General features: G+C 43.9%; 1 long non-coding RNA gene across 6 annotated transcripts in view; it reads right to left on the bottom strand.

Moving 5' to 3' along the window:
- LOC134521496 (uncharacterized) overlaps positions 1-6,706 on the bottom strand; it is a 159,917-nt gene extending 153,211 nt beyond the window's left edge. For all 6 annotated transcript variants that reach the window (XR_010072792.1, XR_010072791.1, XR_010072790.1 and 3 more), the window contains exon 1: positions 6,447-6,706. This is a non-coding gene — a long non-coding RNA (uncharacterized LOC134521496). The remainder of the gene's footprint in view (positions 1-6,446) is intronic.
- Between the last annotated feature and the right edge of the window lie 16,834 nt (positions 6,707-23,540).

Genomic DNA, 23,540 nt, shown 5'->3' with positions numbered 1-23,540 from the left:
CATCCTCATCCTCCTTCCTCCAAGTACACTCCCTCTTTTCTATCCAGGAGAGCCCGGGCTGCCGTGGGAGTTCCTCTACCTCAACCCTCCACCCACAAAAGCACCTCCTTATGTTGCAGAAACCCTCCAACTCCCCCGGCCCAGCTCATCGCAGCGAATTTTCCATGCCTTGCTTGAATGACAGCTGCAGAACAGGCACCAGAAGGCTTCACACCTTCTTCAAAGTTTGGTTATTGAACCTGCCTGGAGCAGCTGGAGAAGGGATCTAGATTTAGGAGGAGCTGGTGGTGTGCCCTCCACTCTCCAGCAGGTGTGAAGGACACGTGCTGAATGTGGGATGGTGAGATGCTGCGAGAGCACTCACGGACACATGAGAGAGAAATACGGGGAAAGGGAGTCTAGGTGATGCCATAGTAGTGACCGCGAGATATTCCTTTGATTGGTAAAAAGTCAGCAAGACATCGGCCTGCAGAGGAACCACATGGAGGGACACATCCGTTAAATGACATGTAAAATTTATCGTTTCCAGCACATGAATTTATATAAAAATAGAATTAATGCTGAATCCTATTACAAGCAGATATGGTCAGCTACTAGAACATATTGTTGTATGTGGGCAGCGAGCACTTGGACAATCTAAGCAGATCTTATTTTCATACAAATATCTTGCAGACAAAACTGAAGTCCTAACTTGAATTTTACTTTTAGCTAGTCTGCTCCCATCAGCTGCAACATTCGAACAGATACTTGTCTGAGTAACAGCTACGCAAAAGCCAGCAGGAGCAAAGGAAACAGAAAATAAAACAAATTGTCATAGTCAAGTCAAGGTGAAAGTTTCCCCCTTCTAGCTGTCCACTGTAGCCTCCATGCCTAAAATACTGCGCAGTGTTAGCCGTTATATTTGCTGCCACATTCAGCTCCAATGGTAATTGCATTTCGGGTTCTAGTGATATAGTGTGATCCCACAATGTACAGGGTTATAAATGAAACACCTTGTAGCAAAGCACTTTGGTAAGTGCTTAACTTTTAAAGACGGAAGTGGATTCACCGGGACGTTGGGCTGGAGTTTGCAGTTGTATATAACCCTTGGACATGCAATTGGATGTAGCTCTCGGGGAGGCTTGCAAAAAGCTAGAGATAAATAACAAGTCTAATACTTCAGGGATGAAATATTAGCACCATCGAACTCACTAGGAATCTTGCAATTGGTTATGCTTGGACCAAGATTCCACCCTAACTCTTTTGCAGCTTTTGAAGTTATCATAAATAAGGGTATTATCGGATATTACAAAAAGGGATTATGAGAGTCACAAAATAATTATCCATGTCAATGAAATCTTTTCCCCTGGAAATTTCTCTACCAATTCTGCACCGATAAATCTTGTATACGTGGGAAAAGCGGCACCTTCTCCAGCAGAACTGTTCTAATGCGTCATTGCAAGTTCAGAGAAACAAAGGACGTGTAAAATATCTGCTCAGTGATCCATGCTGATGTCATTTTTCTAGGTTATGTCAGAGGTCAGCATTTTACAGGCTCAGTTATATTCACCAAAGACATTTCTCAGGATTGAATTTATTTTTTTTTTGTTTAAAGGAAATAGGAAAAGCTCTTTCTCAGTTGTTCTCACTCCTTCTCCTCACTGAACTTTTGAAGTTCTACTAATTAGAACTTTTGTGGAATTATTATTATAGAATGGTTTGGGTTGGAAGGGACCTTAAAAAATTATCCAGTTCCACCCCCCTGCCCTGGGCAGGGACACCTCCCACCAGACCAGGTTGCTCCAAGCCCCGTCCAACCTGGCCTTGAACCCCTCCAGGGACGGGGCAGCCACAGCTTCTCTGGGCAACCTGGGCCAGGGGCTCACCACCCTCACAGCAGAGAATTTCTTCCTCAGATCTCATCTAAATCTCCCTTCTTTCAGTTTAAAACCATTCCCCCTCATCCCATGGCTCCCCTCCCTGATCCAGAGTCCCTCCCCAGCTTTCCTGGAGCCCCTTTAGGGACTGGAAGGGGCTCCAAGGTCTCCCCGGAGCCTTCTCTTCTCCAGGCTGAACCCCCCCAACTCTCTCAGCCTGTCCTCACAGCAGAGGGGCTCCAGCCCTCCCAGCATCTCTGTGGCCCTCTGCTGGACCCATTCCAATAGGATTATTGTCAAGTTAATAGCTGCTGATTTCTGAAAAGTTACAACAATGAGGTGACAACAGCAAAGCGCTGATCCAGTGGTTCACACCAGAATCCAACCGAGGTCTCCCAGCACCGGTTCTGCTGTAACTCTCCCCGGTATCAAGCTGTCAGTGCTTCTGCTATTCTGGCCTGAGAAAGAAAAGCCAGTCTCGTTGTCACAGCGATTTTAATTAAGGCTGGGACTGTAGAGAAATATTTTTTTTCTCCGGTTTGTTAAAGAATTCTTTTGCTACCCTGAAGAACATTTCCAAGCCTCCCTCCCCAAGTCAGGGACACAACCTGTTCCCTCTCGTTCAGGTATCAGAGTAAGGACAGATTTAATATTTTTTTTAAATCCATCAAAACATTCAGTTCTCCAAAATTGCACGAGATAAAATAAGTCATTCTATTAATTTTTATTTCTTGAATCACAGCCTGGAAGTTTTATTTCAGTTAAAACTTCCATTATCTCCTCCTGGCCGGACCTCCTGCTGTCTGCATTTCTTCATTCTTACTGTGAATTTTCTCCAGAATACAACTAATGACATAATTTACAAAAATGCAAACTTTTTTTGAAAATGCAGTATTTTTAAAGCAGATTTTGCCTCTACCACCGAAGTAGCGGCAGAAAGAGCTCCCCTGAGCTAGTCACAACATTTTCTACTTGAAAGAAACATTGTTTGAAAACATTTTTTTTTTGCTGAGCATTAGTGGGAGCAGTTTAATTTAAAATAAAAATTACTAAGGGGCAGTTCCTACTTTCTGGAAATGTTTCTCTTTCCAAGTTTGCACTTCTCGGCTGTACAGCAATGAAACAGTTTGACATGACAATCTGATGTGAAAAAAAAAAAAAAAAAAAAAAAGGTAAGCACTCACAGTGCGGTAATCAGAGACGCAATCGCTTGCAATAGCTTTGCGTTGGCTTATTACCTCTTCTCTGTTGCTCAACTTTATCCGGTCCTCTAATGCAGAGACAGGCTGCTCACCTGACTTTTAGACAGACTTTGCAAAATGCCCAGTGGCTTCATTTTAATAAATAAAGCAGCTCATCAGAGCTTTTCCAGTATCTTTGGGTGTATGACAAAGAAAGGTAGGAAAAACTACTTGAAGACGGCTGCCCAAGACCTAAACTGGATATCATAATCATTAGGTTCTTCACTTCGCTCCAGAAAAGACCTGAACACCATTTCAGGATCTCAAAAATGTTTCTGAAGAAAAGCTTCCATTACTGCACTATGAAGGTTTATTTTTCTCCTTCAACAAATTACTGTTTTCCACTAAAGTATTTTTATCAAAAAAAATAGGTTTTGTCAAAAAATCAGTGACTGATTTTATCGGCTGTGCCCAGAGCGGTGAACTGACCTCAGTGATTTTATTAGCGCAGATACTGGGGAATCACTGTTTTATATGTCGTGATCATGTCTACAGCCTTCCTGCGCTATTTTAATATCAAACACGTCCTGAGAAACGAGCCCCTGGACAGTCTAACTGTAAATGAATCCCGTTTCCACAAGAGATGCTCTGTGCCCGGTGTGGATAAATAGGGAGCTGCCTTTCTGCGGCAGGAGAGTTCCCAACCCCAGGACGACACTTTCTGCTAATGAAAGCAAAGGTGCCGGCTCTCAGCCTTCCTCCCGCGACCCAACGAACAAAGACATAATAAGGCAGAAGGAAAAGCCACACTCATCTGCAATACGCCACAGGCATTTCTGGCCAGGAGTGTAAGGAGTGATGCACTCTAAGGAGCCTATCATAAATAAAAATGCCCAGTGGGACCCCCTATTTCCAGTTTTGTGTGGACGGGCTTTTGTGTGCATCCATCATGCCTCCTCTTCTGGGTTGCAAAGAAAATTGCCAACTAAGCTGAGGATGCTGGAGAGCTGACCTAGAGATTAAAAGGTTAAATTTTACTGCCCTTCTCCTATTTGCAACTGTGTTTCATAGCAGCTGAGTTAGAGGAAAATGCAAGTGTGATGTAATTTTAATTATTTCTGGTAATTATGAAGAGAGAGCACAAATGGACCAACATAACATCCCTTAGTTAATGTCTTTGAAGACAAAGACTGTACTTTTGGTCTCTCTCTAGTACCGAAGCATCTGTGCTTCAGACGAAAAACCCTTAAAACAGCGTATCATCTGATGCTTTTTTTTTTTTTAATCCAGAGTGATGAGGGCCACGATTTTACTGTATGCTTGCAGCAAAACTATGGATTTCAAATATGCATCCCCTTCTTTTGAAACTTTTATACATCCCTCTTTGCAATCAAGAGAACTGGCTTGCAGTGAGTGCAAGGGACATCGCTGGGTTCGGAGCACCTAACCGTCCCCTCGAGCACAGGGCTTTGGGCGGATGGAATTCATCCGTCCTGGCTTACCTTTCTAAATAAAGAGCTGAAATACTGGTTAAAATGCTGTAACATTCTGTCATATTATGAGAGAATTAGACAGATGTCTGTAGTTCTGGGTATATTAAAATTACAAGATGTATATTAATTCCAGTCAAAACGCTTAATTAGTTGCAAACGCAAAAGCTCTAAGTTAGAAATGGGTGTGGCGGATTGTCCCAAGACTTTCAATTTCTTATTATGTTCTAACAAAAGTATCTTTGATTTAGAATCGCAGCAGCTACATTAGGGTGAGGAAGAAGGTGCAGATTTCCTTTTACCTAGATTAAAAAGGGGAGTTATTTACTTTAGATTAATAGGGTGAGTGATTGTCCTCCTTAGCTGTTCAGGTGTGACTCCGGGTGCAGAGCGGAGGTCACCCGAGGCAGGCAGGGAGCAGCAACCAACCCTTCCCAGCTGCCCCTCGCTATGTAAGAATTCATCTGAAAAGTGACAGAGCAGGACAACAGGCTTACAAAATGATGACATTTTCATTTGCTGAAATATTTTAAAGCGGGATTTATTCACCGAGCCCCTAAAAATAAACCAAGCGAGTGAGCGCTGCTAGCAGTCGTACTGCACAGACGGGGTTTCGCACAGCCCTGTATTTGGCGAGTTCGTGGACTTGTGCCATTAAAGGAGCCAGGTGCTGGCCTCCATGGCTTCCAAGGAGGACAGGAGAGTTCTGCCCTACTCCTCACAGAGCAAACCTGCCCAACGAGCGAGAAACCTACCACAGCTGAGCCTTGCAAAGCCATTCACCCTAAAACCAAATGATAACCACTTAGATCTTGCATTGCCTTCTTTCTTTCCCAGCTGATGAATTAAAGAGGGCTTCATTTGTTGTCTCACCAGTAATTGGCACGCGCGAGGAAGCCAGGATGGTACTTGGGTACAGGCAGCAATTGCTTACATAGAGATGACAGGGAACAAAAAGACAAAATTATCCCTGATTCAGCATCTTTTCAGAAGGGTGATTGTTACTACCAACACCAACGATTTTTCTCTACTGAAAATTCCTAACACATCCCTCCGCAAAGAATCTCTGCGCCCAACACATACCATGCAAATCTGCAATGGTACAAAACTTCACAAATCAAAAGAATACATTGTCAGGATTAAAAAAAAAACAACCCAAACATACGTGTCACATGGTGCTATCTAGTCTCGTCTTTTCCTAATTAAGCCCCTTAATTGTCAAAAGTCTCGAACTTGCCTCTGCAGAACGCGCTCAGCGAGACGCAGATTTACGATGCCTTTCACACAGCATTTAACTTTGTTGTAGTGCAGCACATAGAGGTGGCTTTGGCTGTAAAGCACCTTCCGTCCTGAAAGGCTCCCACTTAATCAGCTACTTAAATATCGCCGCATCTCAGCTGAAATGAAGTCTGTGCTCAACAAGCAGAAAGCAACACAACAATTTACAGCCCAGCTCTACAACAGATTTATACATAAATAAAATAAATGAAATCTGCAGGAGTGGAACCCAAGCTTCTCAGGATGATTTGGAAGCCTCACAGAGTCTTTAAGTACATTTTAATATCAAATTTTAGTGAAACAAAACACAGATTATTTTTAACCTCTGTGTAGCTGAACAGACGAGATGAAGGGCAGATACATTATCGATTTAATCACATACGTGAAAACTAAAGTTGCGCATATTTCACTCAATTAGGATTTTAATTGCAATAGTTATTTCGAGTTAGCCACCTCGGTATAAAAAACACATTTTGCCCAGTCTTCGGCCAAATAAAGGTCATACCCATTGAACCTGGCAAAGAAATTACAGCCTTTCAGAATACCAAGTGTTCCTTAGAGAAGTTTCACTTAAGGTAAAAACTCTACCCTAGTTAGCCGAGGAAATAACAAGCAGCAGAGAGAAACTGGTGCAGAATTACCTGGTTGGGGCAGCCCTTGTCGGTCCTCGGGCAGGACGGGTCCGGGGGAGGGCGGGGAAGCAGCCGGCTGAAAACCTTCCCTTTAATTAAATTTAGAGTCCAGACCCCAAAGGGCTAAGTTGCTTTTTTTTTTTTTTTTTTTTTTTTTTTTTTCCGTGTGACCTTTTTCACTCCCGATTGCTCCTGAACTGCCGTCATGTTTCTTCCTCGCGTAGTTTTTCTTTAAACAAAGTTCTGCAGCATCCACTGCCTGACTCGGGAGCCGCAACTTTTGCGAGGAGAGGAGGAAAAAACATTAGGAATATTTAAGGAAAGGCCTTGCCCGGCGGGGGAGGAGCTGGGGCAGCCCCCCCGGCCCGGGGCGGGGGGGGAAGGGGGGGCGGAGCAGGGGATGGGGGAAAGCGCAAAACCAACCATTGCTTAAATTGCCCTGACTCCCACGGCCCCGCTGCCCTACCGGCTCCTCTTGTGCGGACGGTGCCGCGCAGCGGGGCGCGGAGCTCCGCGCGTCTCCGCCGGGGCCGCCCCTGCGGTGCGCTGACCTCCCGGGGGCTTCCCAATTTGCCGGTCAAACCAGCTCCAGTTTTGCAGGGGACAAACTAGAGTTACGAGAAAAATAAGAGAGGAGTTACAGAGTGCTTTTTGGATATATTTTTTTTAAATCTAGATTAAAAACAGTATATATAATAATTTAAATATATGAAGTATATTAAATAAATACTATGATATATAGTATAAATAATACAGGATATATTTTATTCTATATATTACATTATATATACAGTATATAATGTTATCTATAATATATCTATATATTACATCATATATACTTTATATAATAAAATTGCAATATAAATAAATATTATGATTGTATGTTATATTACGATATTGGGAAGAAATTCTTCACCACAAGGGTTGTCAAGCATTGGAACAGGCTGCCCAGGGCAGTGGTGGAGTCACCGTCCCTGGAGGTATTTAAGAGCCGGGCGGACGCGGTGCTGAGGGACGTGGGGTAGTGGTGGGTTTGGCAGTGTGAGGTTGATGGTTGGACTCCATGATCTGAAAGGTCCCTTCCAACCTAGATGCTTCTGTTAAATATTTAACTCTATATGAAAAAAAGTGGGAGAAATGGTGCTGAGGGACAGAAGCAGCTCTGGGCCAGTCCCCTCACTTAACTGGAGGAGTATCAACCAGTCAGCATTTACTACGCTTAATGGTGTTAATTAATGTTTGCAACAGTTTTATCGATATGTGAAGCAAAAGCGATAACAGAGGCGAAACTTTTATTTACCGGGATTTTATTATTACTGAACATTAAAGATGAGGTTGGATTAGAGGAGAAGCTGGTTGTTAGCCATTGATAGGGGCTGGGTAAGGACATCCAGTGCTCCTACAATCAAGGCCTAAATTGGTCACATTTTTTTTCCCCACCAGGATGTAAGCAATTAAGTAGAAGAATTAGAGGTTTTGGTTTCAGGCTGCTGGAATGCAGTCCCCTGCCACCCTGTGAGGACCAGGCGGGGGGAGCCACCTCCAGCTCTCCCCACCACCAGTGAAGAAGCCGCAAAGTGGACGGTTGATGCCTCATCAAACTTGTTAATGACCGTTTACAGTCGCTGTTTATTAAACACTTCTGAGGAGCCTGACCTTCAGAGAGGAACGGGAGAGCAATCTGCACGCATGGGATACCCTCAGCTGCGGCTGGAATCCCGGGTTTATGGTGTGTAGACAACCCTCATGAGCTTCTAACTGACTACAGTTTTATTCACAACCTCTGCATAACTTGTGGCCCATAGTAAAACACTGACTTGTTTGTATTGTATAGTATGCGTGTTTTCTTTAAACAGCTGAGAAAAATAGGTATTTCCAGTCGTCACTGTCTGTTTCTTAATATCTCTGCAGGCCACAGAAATTGTCTGGTCACCGAGTTTCTGTCCTGACCTCTTCCCAAACTCACACTTTATTTACCTTTTTTTTTTTTTACTTTATTTACTATTTACTTTTTATTATTTTTTTACAAGTATTTGTTATTTAAAATATAAAAGAATTTTAGGGGTTTGGGGTGGGTTTTTTCTACTTTATTTAGTAATAATGGAAGGTGCAAAGCTACAATGCACACACTGTTCCTACACTGCAGCCTTCTGCCTTTGGTACGTGACACAAACTCCCGTTTGAGCCTGTGCAGGGTCCAGCAATAATCTGCTGGAGAGAGCATGAGGGTCAGGCTGGTGGACACAACTTCTGTGGTAATTTGAAAAAAACCAAACCCTTGACTTATTTCGAGTGTCAAGTACAGCAAAACGAGCCAGCAGCTTCCAGCCACGCGACTCGGTTGATGCTGGTGGAATCGCTGCCGTCCTCTCCCGCAGACTGTTGTACCGTGCGTACTCCCCAGCTCATGGCAAACAGAACTCAGCGTGTCCTTCCACCTGCAAACAGAGCATGGTCTTAGCCTGGAAAAAGATGCTGATAAACAACGCAAAATTTTGGCTGTTTGTCCCCACCTAAGTCTCCGGGAGTGAAGATTGCCATCTAATGAATCCACATGGCTCCACCGATGCTGGCTTTGCCTCTCCATGGCCAGCCAGAAGACCAGCAGGAACACGTCTCACCTGGAGGGTACAAATCCTGCCTGAGTGGGGATTTTATCTCTCCAAAGCAGATGCTTCTCTTTATCTCTGTTTGCGCAGCATTCAGCAAAACAGGGACTCATTCCTGGTCAGGACCTTGAAACGCAACAGCAATATTCCAGGTGTAGGACAGGGTGCAAAGAAGGAGAACACACACAACCAACAGCAACTTTTGGGTCTTATGCCAAACCATATGCGTAACAAATATTTGGTGTCAAGGAAAAGCGTAATCATGGGGCACAGAAATCCTTTATATAAATAAAAATCACTAATTTTAATAGCAAAGACAATGAGAGATGAAAGGCCCTCCTTTGTGGTGGCACCAAAGATGTCAGGACTCATTCCCGCAAATTATGTTTTACACAAAGTAAGATTTCGTGTAGCATCATCTCACTGGCAGCCAGCAAACTGCTAAATAACACTGCCCTGGCTGCCACCAACGCCTGCACGAGCCTTTGAAAAGGAAGAGTCTAGATTTCCCTCTCAGGAGATTACTGCTCTTTAAATGGCTGCCACATGAGTAGGTTCAGACAATATCCTAAAGCGCTTAATTTAACAGTCATCTCATGGCATATTAATTAAGGCTTTTGGTCAGTTTTTCTCCTTTAAAGAGCCTGAATTGCAAGACAGGTAAATTAAGTCCCTTGTGAAACTCAAATTTCACTGACCTCTTCTTTCTAGCCTCCCCGCTGACAGTGGTCCTCATGTCCCAGCAGGTCCTCAGTGACAGCAAACGCCCACCAATAGCTCCTGACCATCTCGACTGAACGATCAAAATCCTGGTGTGACCAAAATCTATGTGTGATATATTACAAATCTTGGAGCGCTGACTCTTTTTCTGAGCAGTTCAGAGGCCGGTGAGAGCAGCAGCTTCCAGCAGCCGGTCGCTGTCTGATGGGACTGGGCAGGACTGGGCAGCCCTGGAGCAGCGTAATTGCATCCTTGGCCAGACTGCGTGCTCCCGTAGCCAGAAATTCAGATTATCCAACTGCTCCCGAGCACCAGCATTACATTAGAAATGTGCAGGAGGCACATATGGACCCAGAGCTGGGAGATGGCTCCTTCTGCTCCGGTCATAAAATCCCTTATTTTTTTTTGTTTTAGAGGTTGAAAGGTCCAGCTCTGTGTGTGCTCTCCGTGTACCAACCCCCTGTGCCACGGCACCGGCGGACAGGGGCTGTCAGAACACAACCACCACCATTACAAAGCCAGTTTGGGGGTTAGTTTGGGGTGCGTTTTTTGTTTTCTTTCTTGTAAAACCTCGCTTGTCTGTCTGTCTGTCCTACATGAATCATTTATAAGCACAGGTTTAGAGCGCCGCAAAATAGTCAGGCGATATTTAAATCTCCCTTAGTCTGCTGCAAATTCGGAAGGCAGCGGAGGGCTGGGGAAGGGCCTGGCGAGGGTGGCTCCTGCTGGCACCGCTCACAGCCACCGCTCCTGCGTGGATCTGGGAGAATCCTTTAAATGGAGAATGCAGAGCAGGGATGGGGGGGACACAGACATGAAATTTTGGGGATATCTGCTTTATATTTGAGGTTCATGAAAGGTTTTTAGAGTGTTGTTGGAATGCAGAGCAGACTTATAGACATTCTGGTGATCCAAACCTTGCTTTTTCCTTCAGCTCCAGGAAAATAAAAGGATTTATTTCTATTTTTATTCTTTTTTTTTTTTTAATGTAAAACGGACCATTTAAAGGCATCTAGACCCTTAATATATTTCCAATGCACATCTTTTTCCCCCTCGGGGCTGCCGTGGTCTCCTGGTGGGGCTGGAGGATGCTGGTGGCCCGGATGGCCCCGCAGATGGAGGATGGACTCCCATCCTGGCAGCACCGTGTGCGAGGGGTTACCGAGGGTGCCGGCGCCCGGCGCATGGAGCTGTGAAATGGTTGCCGTGACTTCTTCCCTCCTTCTCCCGCTTTTAAAAATTGACGGTAATATTTTTAGCAGGATCTCCTCGGCTCCGGGTGCGCCCTGGGCTTGCGACTGCTCCATTTACAGTCCCGCGAGGAGGTGGGCAAATGAGGTCTGTTAATTGCTGCTATTTATATCTTTCAGCGCGCAGCCCCGTGGCTGGGATGGCTCTGCAGCGTCTGCTCTCTCAGGCTGAAGGCACAGGGTTGAAGGGAGCCGGGACCTTCCCCGCCTGCCCCGCAGCAGGTTGCTGTTAGCTCGGGAGCGCAATGGCCCAGAGCCCTTTGCAAGCTTTCAGGGCAATGGTGTGCGGTTCCACAAGGCCAAGTGCTGGGCCCCACACTTGGGTCACACCAACCCCATGAACGCTACAGGCCTGGGGCAGAGTGGCTGGAGAGCTGCCCGGTGGAAAAGGACCTGGGGGCGTTGGTCGCCAGCAGCTGAGTATGAGCCAGCAGTGTGCCCAGGTGGTCAAGAAGGCCAACAGCATCCTGGCCTGTATCAGGAACAGTGTGGCCAGCAGGACTGGGGCAGTGACCGTCCCCCTGTACTGGCCACTGGTGAGGCCCCACCTCGAGTGCTGTGTCCAGTTTTGGGCCCCTCACCACAAAAAAAGACATTGAGGTGCTGGAGTGAGTCCAGAGAAGGGCAATGGAGCTGGTGAGGGGTCTGGAGCACAAGTCTTGTGAGGAGCGGCTGAGGGAGCTGGGGGTGTCCAGCCTGGAGAAGAGGAGGCTGAGGGGAGACCTTCTCGCTCTCTGCAACCACCTGAAAGGAGGGGGTAGCCAGGGGGGGTCGGTCTCTTCTCTCAAGGAACAGGCGACAGGACAAGAGGAAATGGCCTCAAGTGGCGCCAGTGGAGGTTTAGGATGGATATTAGGAAAAATTTCTTCACCAAAAGGGTTGTCAAGCATTGGGACAGGCTGCCCAGGGAAGTGGTGGAGGCACCATCCCTAGAGGTATTTAAAAGATGGGTAGTTGTGGTGCTGAGGGACACGGTTTAGTGTTAACTTGGCAGTGGCAGGTTAGTAGTTAGACTTGATGATCTTAAAGGTCTCTTCCAAGCAAAATGATTCTGTGATTCCGTGACTCTAGGATCACTTCTGCGCATATTTCCAGTTTCACACTGACACTCTGACTCAATGGTCTTTAGGCAAATGCTTTCAGAAAGTTTAGGAGAGGGGGTTGCTACTGGAGATATATAAATTTATATTTACTTTGTAAGATGTCACACTAGTCTCTTACAGATCGTACCTACAGTATGTTTTTCTGCGTCTCATTGCTTGCATAAAACAAATGGAGACTTCCAGAATATGTTTCTGTCTTTGATTAAATTTTTCAGTTTATCTGTCAGTGGAGCGGAGGCTGGGTGAGAGGACAGGAGCAGCTAATCCGCCTTGATGTGTTCGCCTGTGTCAGAAGCTGCTTATCCATAATGGGATGCGCAGACCAGGGAGCCCTGGTTCGCCACCAGAGACTGCCTTCATAGATCAGAAGTTGACAACATCACAAAGTCAGAATTTGGAATTCAAGGAATAGGTAAAAATCCTGAATAAATGGGAATTCTGTAGGTTAACCTTGACAGATTGGTGCATATGGAGCTGTGTTTTCTGTAACAAGAAATCTGCCAGCGATTTTTCCAACATCGCAGAGTTTGTCCCTGACTCATTTGGAAATCCTCTGCTCATTGTAAGAGGATCCCTGGGTTTCCATCAAAGCTGATTAATTACCCCACACTGGGGAGAGGGCAGCGATAAACTTGTTTGAAGATGACAGTTAATACACTTCCTTGGTTTCAACCACTCTTATTCAGCCTGGGACATCAAATTAATCTGCATTCAACATTCACTCTTATGGTCACAATTTCATCATCCTCTTGAAGAAAGAGAACCCCAATAACAAAGCAGTTAATCCTACAGTCTTTTACCTTCTGAGGCCTCTCCTAGACAATTCCAGCAGTATCCTTATTAGTGCTATATTCGTCTGCTGGGAGATGTCTTAATTTACATATCTGCATTGCTACACGGAGTGATATAACTACGGGGTTTCTCTCCCTCACCAGGAAGATCCTCTACGGGAGGAAGCTATAAATAATAGTGCGGTAAAGAATTCCCTTCTCTTCTTTTCTTCTTGTCTGCTTTATGGCCTCAATGAGAATTGCTGCCTGTTATATGGAAAAATGAAATATTTTATTAAAAAAGCCAGAATCTTCACTTTTTGTCTTTGTAGTCATTCTTTGGAATATGTTTCCCTGGAATAACTAGTTGTAAAAACTGGGTTTTGAGTTGAAGAGTAATAGTAAGAGCATCTCTCTGTAGTAGACTGGGTGCTAGATGCAGTACAAGAAGGATCAGGGAAAATGAGATCTTTGGGTGTAATGACAATTACCTTTCTGCCTCTAGAGTTGCAAATTAAAAATCTTTTAATTTTGAAATGGTGCTGTATGCGACAGTGACATTGTTAAAGTCGGTCATGCTATTTCTTAGGAGGATGGAAAGCTTTCAGCTTCAAAGACTGCTCTTACCTAATAAACTACCAACTCTTCTGTCCTTTTAAAAAATAGGGAAAAAAGGGGTGTAAAAAAAGAGTCAGTCAGAGCAGGTTGTCTTTTCTATTAACAGATCCTTCTTGCCTGAGTGTTTCTGCAATTCAGAAAGGGTTGGATTCCGCAAAAGTGGAAGGAAAATGAAGTTAAATAATATATTTGGTTTCCAAACCGTGTTTTAGTTTAAATCCTGGACTAACCCTACATCACTGACTGAAAAAAAAAAATAATTCCGTTTTCATAATCAGCTATGAATGCAAATGGTGGAGAATGAAGGAAGCTTATTAAAGCGATGTTAAAATCCCGTACTTCTCCCCTGGAGAGGCAGGAGATGCTGTACGTGGTACTCGACCCTTCGGGTGGGCGCTGCCTTCCCGTTCCTTACATGCAAATCGACACCGAGTCCTCACTTCTGTCAATGCAAGCACAGGCGTGGAACAGAAATTTCTTCCATGCCATTAGTTATCCACCAGGTCATTTTGGCAATGTAATTGGTGCATCTCTGATTTTTATTAAGTAGATATTGCTCTTCTCAAAGCTAACAGTGGGGTTAGTTCAGTGCCCCTACTCTGGGTATTTGCCTGAGCCTCTCCTGCCTCACAGTTCCAGACATCTGCAGCATTAATTTAGTTCAGTAAATTGTCCCAATGGGTGCAAACCAGACTCAGGGCTTATGTCTGCCTTCTGCTCTCAAGCACTGTCTGTTAAGATACCCGTGCTGTCCACACAAGAGCGCTGTATGGTAGGAATACATATCTATCTGGTTGGTCTTCCCCAGGAGTGAAAGACTCGCTGGTTTAAATACACTCCTGCACTGCGATTTTTAACAAAAATACTACAGAAATATACAGCTTAATGAGTGGCAAAAGTACCTAATATAATCAATATCGACAGATTTGCACCGTCAGTGTTAGAAAACATCTGATACATTGCCCACGCACGATGCATGGGGCTGCGGGACACCCAGCCTGCTGAGAAACAATGTCTGAGCCTGGGCTGGAAGAAGATGGGACTTTCCAGATCTGTAGGACAAAACCTGACCCACAGGACTTGTACGTCTTCACAAAGGCAAAATACTTCAGGCCTTTAAAGCTGGTGCTACAGGACCAGAGCACTGGAACATCTTCTCAAGGGTTTTGCCCAGTGCCCTGTGTTGGTGTGGATGCCGTATGGCTTTCCTCCTCCAGTCCCTGTAAGACGACAAAAAGCTTAACCTGTGTTGGAGCAGCTGCGGTGAGCTGATATGAGACAATCTCTTCTCAGGGCGTGGGGGGAGACTAATTCTTGTTTCAGACGGCGTGGGCGTGCTCAGCCGTTGCTCCCCCGCAAGCGGCACGGTACGCAACACCGCGCGATGCTCTGCTGATGGCGGCAGCTGGCCCTGGGCCAAATTGAAGTGTAGCCTTAAATTGATTCGAGGGCTGGATAATGCATCAGGCACGGATGTATTATCTACACGGATCCTGCAAGATTGACATCTGAGATACAGCACCTACAAACTGCCATTGAGACACGCTGATCACTTCATCTCATAGGCGTCACCTTTGTGGTGGGCAACAGAGATTTAATACACGCTTTTCCTCTGTCATGCAGTTGTCCTACTCACAAAAGTGACAGGACCTGTATGTTTTTCTCTCCTGGGCTCTATCCATATTCTTTATGGATGTAGCTCCATTTTTGTTATCATCTGACAGCAAAATACAACAGATTTTGGGGCAATGCAAAGTGTACAACATGGTGCAACAGTTTAGAAAAGGACATTGCTAGGTCTGTTAACAGCTTAAATTTCATGCGAACTAGGCTAATAGGGAGGTTTGGACAACATCAGATCTAGAAATCATATTTTTGATACATAAACCTCCCAAGATTATTTTTTTCTGTGGATTACACAAACCAGAAGCTCTGATTTCCATGGACCCAATGACTGTTTCTGCCCCGAGAGCGGCAGTGGTCCAGCTCTGTGTCTTGGAGGTGCAGTTTGTGCCACGAGGACGTCCTGCAGTGCGAAAGCTTCGAGGTATCTGTAGGTATCTCCGATATTAACAGAGAGTGGAGCTTTAGCTTTTATCTTTAGTATCTTCAGCTTTTCCCTCTTAGCTGACACTTGAAGTTGGGCTCAAATATGCATTATAACCTTTTAAGAAACAGCTATTACCTGACATATGTAAGGGAAGAAGAGAGAGACAAGTGTTACTTGCTCAGTGAAGAATCAAAGAATTCAAATTCTTGTATATTTGGATTTTTCTCCAGCTTTCTCTAACTTATTTCCTATGAAAGAACAGCAATCTGGGCAAACCAGAGTAAAAAAGTGCCTCATGCTCTATTGAACTTCCATGGGGATAAGGAGGGAGAGGAACCCGAAGCCAACAGCCAAAGCTTTCGGCTTGTCCCTGAAAGGTGAATCTGTAATATGAAGGAAAGAATCAGACAAACACATGTTTTTTCACATAATTTTGAGGGACTCGGGGTGTGTAGGGGGAAGAGAACATCTAAAACTAGTTGTCGATTCCTTGCAGAATCTCTATCAGCTCCCCTGCAGTGTCCCCTCTCTTTCGCTGAAGGGGTGAAATGAAATACAGTCCTTGATTCAGCGTTTTCTTTGATCCCTGACTACGCGGTGATTGATCATAGCAATTTCTCTCACATGAACAGAATCCTTTGGATAAACTAATTTCAGACACTGAGGGCTATAAATGTATTACAGACCAAACACTCGTGTTTTGCTTATAGCGTTTAAATTCATATTCAATAGGGTTCAAAAACACTTGTATAAAAGCAAGCAAACCATTTAAAGTCTCCTGATTTACTGAATTTCTGAGAAAGAGAGTCCTGTCTAAGTATGGTTTAGTTACAGGAGGAAAATTCAGTACCCAATGCATCGGAAATCTTGTAAAAGTAGGACACGAAGAAAGAGAGAAAGCATAAAAAATGCCAATGATGCCAACACAAGTGTGTTTGCATCCACACGCAGGCATCCAATAAATGTCTAGGCCATACAGCAATCCAGATGTTACTCTGCGCTAATCTTATTTTCTTCCCAAAAGATAACAATCCTTAGAATTTCACGCACGTGCCATTTTTTCTGTATGCGTTTTATGAGATCAGTTGAGGCCACACCCCTGACATAGCTAAATAACCATACAACCATTTGTATGTATCTTTGTGTCTTCATTTAAAATGAATTATCTGACCCTTTGCTTATTTTGAAATTACCAACATCTCCGGAGAAGACGAGAGCCTACCCGGAGGTGAAGTTCATTCATGTTCAGGAAGATGCTGCTGTAACCGCCCCCAGGTAAAGCATCTGTTCATGTCTTTAATCTGAATTGTGATCTGGATTTTCTCGAAGTTGTCCAAATTTCCTCCTGTACTGTAATTCACGTTTACTTAATTTGATTATGATGATTTCTTTCACGAGAAGGAGGCTGATCCAAACTTGGAATGGAAAGAGTCGAAGCTGTGTGCAGCTGTTAGCATAGAGGATGGAGAGGGCATCCCAGTTCTGCGCTAGGTTTCAGCCATAAGTTTCTCGTCTTTCTTTTCTATCCTTAACTCACCTATTAGCATATTCATTAAATGAGTTGTGGTGGGCATGCTGACTGCAGTGCTCTCACGCTGGGTGCGAGATCATGAAGCTGCAGTTTATCTGAGTTTGGATTAGATTATAAATTAAAACCTCAGGCCACTCTCTTTGAAAAATTCGTGGAGGCTCAAATATCTCTGGGGTGAACCTTTGTTAATTTACTGTTATTTTGTGTTGCAGGTGTGCAGAAGATACCATTGTTCAATAGTTTATGTGCAGAAGAAGGGACCTCTCTTTTTCTAATTATATTGCAGCCTGAATTATATATGCTGACATCCTGCTGATCTCCTCAACAGCAGGTCAGTGAGTGGAAGGTAATTTCGGGGGGATCAGGCAGGAAAACACTATTCACAAACCATGGTGAACCACAGCTACCAAGCACTGGGCAACTCTGCCTTGCCGCGTGATTTCGCCTTCTAAGATCAGAGCACGATACCTTTCAATGATACTTGCATTCTATTTGTTAATTCTTTTCGTAGCATTAAGAGTTTCTGACACTTTTTATCCTGACAGCAAACACTGGAGAAAAAAACTAGAATAAGGGAGCAGAATAAGTAGAGCTTCCAAAGTCTCATGAGTCCCTTAGCTTTGGTTAGCGTGAAGGGCATGGAGTCATGCTAGTGGCAACGCTGTGTTGGCAAGTAGGATTGTATCTTTCTTGTTTCTCCAACTCTTAAGCATGTGAGAAGATAGATGTTATGCTCTCTCAGAGTTGGAATAACTTTTTTTCTTGGGGATATAAGATGGGAGCACAGTGTGGCAGCAAACCTGCATCTCTCCATCAGCATTTCACTGCTGGGCCAACAAGGATGTGGCTCTCTGAGATGTTATCCCATCTGGGGGCCACCACGTCATGCTGGCAGGGCCTCCAGGTTCCATCTTGCCCTTTGAGATGAAGGGGTCACCCTGCCTGCAGGAGACGCCACAGCTCATGGATGGGCAGAGCCAGCTTACGTCTCTGATGAGATGATTCATTTGCTGGTCTGGCTGTCCCTGGAGTGCCAACAAATGAGCTTGACCAAATGTAGTCGCTTTATGAAGAAACATAAACTAATCCAATTCTAAAATAGACCAGAACAATTTGAAATCATGCTCATTTACTGTGTAAACACTGACCACAATTAACTAGGCATTCTTCACTTTGGGGAAATACAAAGTTATGGATAGATGGGGAGATATTCTGCTCGGTTCGACGGTTCCAGGCAAGCATCGTGATGGTAAGTTACTTTAATTTTTACAGTGATACTGAATTAGTGCCCTTTAGAGAACCGCTGGAGAAATTCAAATTAGAAAATAATCAAGAGCCTTGGTAATGTGTACATATGGTAATATATAATGTGTTACACAATTAAGTCAATGTTAGTTCAAGGAAAATCTTTGAAAATCATTCACTGCTAATGCAGCGCCAGATTGTGGTACCACATAGCCCCCAATTCAGCCTCGGACCTTCGTGGCACAATAGTAATTTGAACTCGCACAATTTCATGCTCAATACGAACGGGAAAACATTTTTTTTTCACCCAGAAAAATGCTAAAAGTTTTTGTGTCTTTTCTTAACCCAAAGCAGTTCCAAATCCCCCAGTGCTCGGGTGAATATCTAAATAAAAACTGGATACAACCCTGGTAGCACGCAGAGGGGAGCCCGCGCTGGCCAGGAGCAGCCACCGTGGCGGGTTCAGGTCCCCAGTGTCACCCTGGGGGGTGACACCTGGCAGAGGGACACCAGGAGTGGACCGTGCAGCACCTCCCTGACTGCCCGCTGCAGGTAGGCAGTCTGAGAGTAGAAGACACCTTCTGGGGCAGAAGGAAGAGTTTTCAAGCAAGGATGAGAACAGACTCTCTGAGCGGGATGGTGCAACACAGCGGTGATCTTCCCGGGGGCCAAATGCAAATATTCAATCCTATCTTAAAACTCGCCCAGACTGATTTGAAGAACAAGTTTAATTTCAGAACTCTGCTCTTTTTCCTCTCTTTCAGCTGCAGAGGTTTTGTGATTTGTTCTAACCTTGAAGATACAAAACAAAATATGTGCTAATGATATTCCTATCTCCCAGCTGGTGTTGGCAACTCTTTTACCGCTCTGCAGGACAAGTGCAAGTACAAATGCAAGTACCAGAACCTTGTTGAGAGCAGAGTGTCCCACATTTCAGTCTAACCATTCGAACTACAAGACATGTAATAAAACGGTTTCTGCTCTGAATGAATAATTGAGCTGCTTCTGTGGGGAGGCCTCTAAAGAGCCATGAGGCAGAATGTTTTTTAAGGCACTTATGAAAGCTATCCCACCTGGAAACCATCCCACACACAGAGCCCACGTTGCTCTTCCTCTCAGCTTGGTTTAATTGCTCGTTCCATGTCCGTACCTAATCAGAATGGTGAAGAAATACGGCAGGCTACATAAAATGCTGTAATAATTCTTAAGGTAGAGCAAGACTTCCAAAATCACGAGACTCCATGGATGTCATTGGGCAGGTTTTTTGTTTGAGAATTCCTTCCATATATCAAAATCCCTTACAAGGATATCAAAAAGAATTTAAGAACACTTTAATGCTTGGTTCTTGAAGCAATCATGTAGCACATCAAAATTTCACTGCTACATCCTCCACCATACAGCAGGTGCTGTGGCCCCTTGCAGAGGGGTCACACTGCTGGGACACTGCCCTGGTTTCAGCTGGGATAGAGTTAATTTTCTTTCCAGCAGCTGCTCTGTTTTGGGTTTAGTATGGGAACAATGCTGATAACATAACGCATATTGGCTTAGTTGTTGCTAAGTAATGTTTACATTAGTCAAGGAGTTTTTCAGCTTCCCATAGAAGCTGAGAGGAAGCACGGACAGACCAAGCTGGCCAAAGGAATATTCCATACCACAGATGTCATGCTCGGTGTATGAATGGGGGTTGACTGGGGGGCAAGGATCCAGGATCACTGCTGGGGACAGGCTGGGCAATCCATCATCAGGTGGTGAGGGCAACTTGTGTTGTATCACTTTATTTTGTCTATTCTATTATTATTATTGTTGTTGTTATTTTTTTTTTTCCTCTTCCATTTCTGTTCCATTAAACTGTCTTTATCTGAATCCACAAATTGGGTTTTTTCCTCTCTCCCTTTCTCCCTCTTCTCCCAACCCTGTGGGGGGATGTGAGTGAGTGATCGTCTGCGTGGTCCTAATTGCTGTCAGGGGTTAAACCCCAACAGACACCCACCCCAGAGACATCCTCCTTAGGCAGGCACCCTTCTGCTGGCTGTCTACTCCAAGCCATAGAGACAGACTGCAACAGAGAATCATGGTTACATTCCGAAAAACATTTTGAGATGAAAAAAATTCCCTTTTTCTCCTAGGGATGTAATAGAGAACAGTAAAAACAACAACAAACCCTAATAATAATAATAACAATGATGATGTAAGTATAATAAATATAATAATAATGTTGTCAGTGTTTGTGACATATCTGCATTTCCCAGTGTAAGATGTTTTGCCAGAAAAATCCAGTCAACTGGATGCTTACCACCAATATGATGATGGTGGTTGAGTGTCTCTTAGCGGTGCGTTAGGCAGCTCGAATAACAGCCTCCTATTCCTGTTTCAGCGAGTAAGCTGGGAGTAAGGTACAGTCTACCTATTGCTGAACATTATTTATGCCAAAGTTAGAGTCAGAGGAGAGAGGTAAGTTCCTTTGAAAGCCTCCAAAGATTTTCTTTCCTGAAATTTAGGTAGGCAGGGATCTTTTACTGTATCCTTGGATGACATCTTGTTTGGTTCCATGGACTACACGGGAAACCAAAGTAATCAAGTCAGGGGGACAAATTCCACTATTTTTCTGAAATGCACATATAATAAGTTATACCCGATACATGCAGTGTTACTTTTAATTCTAGAAATATATATATGTTTTGCGAGATGAAATGGTAGATGAAGCCAGATGAAGGTAGGGAGTTCAGCGGTGACTTGCAGCTCTTGTGGGAATTCAGCTCACAGCATCAGTCTGATTCTTGAAAATGATTTTCTTTCTTCCTCACTTGGTTTGAACCTGTGTGTCTAATTTGTGCCTGAGGAACAAATTTTTTCAACAATGTTCTTTGTCTCAAGGACCATCTTTGATATATTCTGGGCCCAAATTCTTCCCAAAGGAACAGAGGCCTTGATTCTTCTGCTTGGGAAGCTGGTAGCCATGACCATCAACTCAGGAAAAGCACAGTCTTACGAAGAAGGGGACACACCTAGAGTACAAGTTAACCTTTTTTTTTCTGAAGAGTTTGCGTGTTTCTATTTAGTATGCAATTTTTATACCTGAGCTGTCCAAACTATTTAGATTTCAAGTTTCTCATCTGTGTCGCACCATGCACTCCTCTGTGTTGTAAATTAATAATTATAATACTTAAGGCATGCAAAAAGGGAGATGAAGTCAAAATACGGTTTTATTATTCATGTTACGTGCCATTACTTTGTATTACTTTGTCTTTGGGGCCTTTGAAAGTGATTTTTTATGGTTGTTTATGGGGGGGGGGAGAAAAACATGAACAAGATAAAGCTGAACTAAACAGCAAACGCTGGAGATGGAACAAATACCCCCTACTGAGATTCAGCTGTTTTGTGCTACAGGAAGATATTGACTTATCCTTATCCCTACCTTTCTGATGGGCATACTAATGCGTTTTTGACATAATTTGTGCAGAGGCCACCTCCAGAGGAGAGTGCTTTGAAAGGAGCGTTATTCTCTTGTAGAAGAAGCGCTGATTTGTTGGAACTGTGCACCGTACATCAGGACCGTACCTTCTGGGAGCGATGGTAACTCACAGCAGGATGGAGGGATGCCTGAGTTACGGTCGTGCTTGTGGTTATTTGAGGATACAATAACTATCTATCATGGAAATATGAACCACTTTTGAACTAAAAAGGAAACCAAGCATTCCTAGGAACAACACATGAATCGAACGTGCTCCTCCTCATCCTCAGTGCTGTCATTTGATTTAGATGAGGCAGCTCCTTCCTTTCTTTATGGCCCACTGGATATGATAGAATTTTTCCCCAGCAAAATCCCTCTCGGGTTTTTTCTTATTTCAGTTTGATCCTAAGTTCGAGGGATTCAGTAGAGAATCCCTCCATTACCTTCAGTAGCCTTGTATCAAGATCTTTATTTGGTCTTTAACCATCTTCTGTTTTAAAGTTCTGGACAAGTTTCCTGCTAATTTTTTAATTCTAACTCACCAACAGACAGGGGTGTTAGGTGCTAGCCTTTTTCCATTTCCATAATTGAAGTTAGTAACTCAGAGGCTGTAGAATTTTAGGACAATCCATTAATGCTGTCCAAACTGTCAAATTTCTTTTCTTGATTGTAAGCCACTGTTTAACAGCCTTAGACATGATGTAATTGGCATTTCCTCCTATCTGCTCTATTATTGCTCTACTTGCAGTGTAAGATGGAGGGTTTCATTACGACATATTACACTCAGAAATAGCGGGGGTGTTTATATATCTACCACAGCTTCTAAATTGTGCAGGATTAGAGAACAGATCAGGTTCACTCCAGTGACCTTACAAACGATCTCTGCGTTGTTACATGCAAGGTTTGAGTTCAGTGGCAACTACAGGCAAGGAATGGGGATGAGGCAAAGGCAGCATATTAAGAGAGTGGAGAAGGTTGGAAGATAAATTTATTATACTCTATTTATTTTAAAAATGTTGTCACTTTTCTGGTTAACAAATTGCCCATGATCACGATTTTTCTTGATTAATGTATTAATCTCAGTGAGCAATTTATCATTTGTGGCTTAATCATTATTTGAATAGAAATTTGGACAAGTCTGGCCACAGCAGGTCCTGGGCTGGATAGGGATGTCAAAGACTGCAAGGTGACCAAAGCGACATTCCATACCATATGGCATCATGCTCAACAAGAAAAGCTAAGAGAAAGGAGGAGAAGGGGGCATTTTGCTATTAAGGCATTTGTCTTCTGAAGCATCTGCTACATGTACGGAGGCCCTGCTTCCTGGGAAGTGGCTGGACATCTCCTGCTGATGGGAATTAGAGAATAAATCTTTTTGTTTTCCTTTGCTTCCACACGTGGCCTTCATGTTAAACTCCCTTTATCTGGACCCGTGATTTTTTCATCTTATTTTCTCCCCTCGCCCCGCTGAGGAGGGGGAGTGAGCGAGCAGCTTGGTGGGCACCTCGCAGCCTGCCAAGTTCAACCCACCCCATAAGCATATTAGAAATACTTCACATGGGACAAAATTATGTCAATGTCAGATTTCTGTTCTTAGGGAGCTTCAGGTGAAGGCACGAAATGTGCTTTTGATTTCCATATTTTCTTTAGTTCATTCATTGCTTTATTGCTAAACATGCCTGATTAGCAATAGTAATGCTTAATTACCCTCTAGCTTGTATGACTTGTAAACTCTCCAGTTAACACTACATTTCTC

This window comes from Chroicocephalus ridibundus, chromosome 10 (genome assembly GCF_963924245.1).
Source record: "Chroicocephalus ridibundus chromosome 10, bChrRid1.1, whole genome shotgun sequence".
NCBI lineage: Eukaryota > Metazoa > Chordata > Aves > Charadriiformes > Laridae > Chroicocephalus > Chroicocephalus ridibundus.
This window is presented reverse-complemented; position numbering and strand designations above follow the sequence as displayed.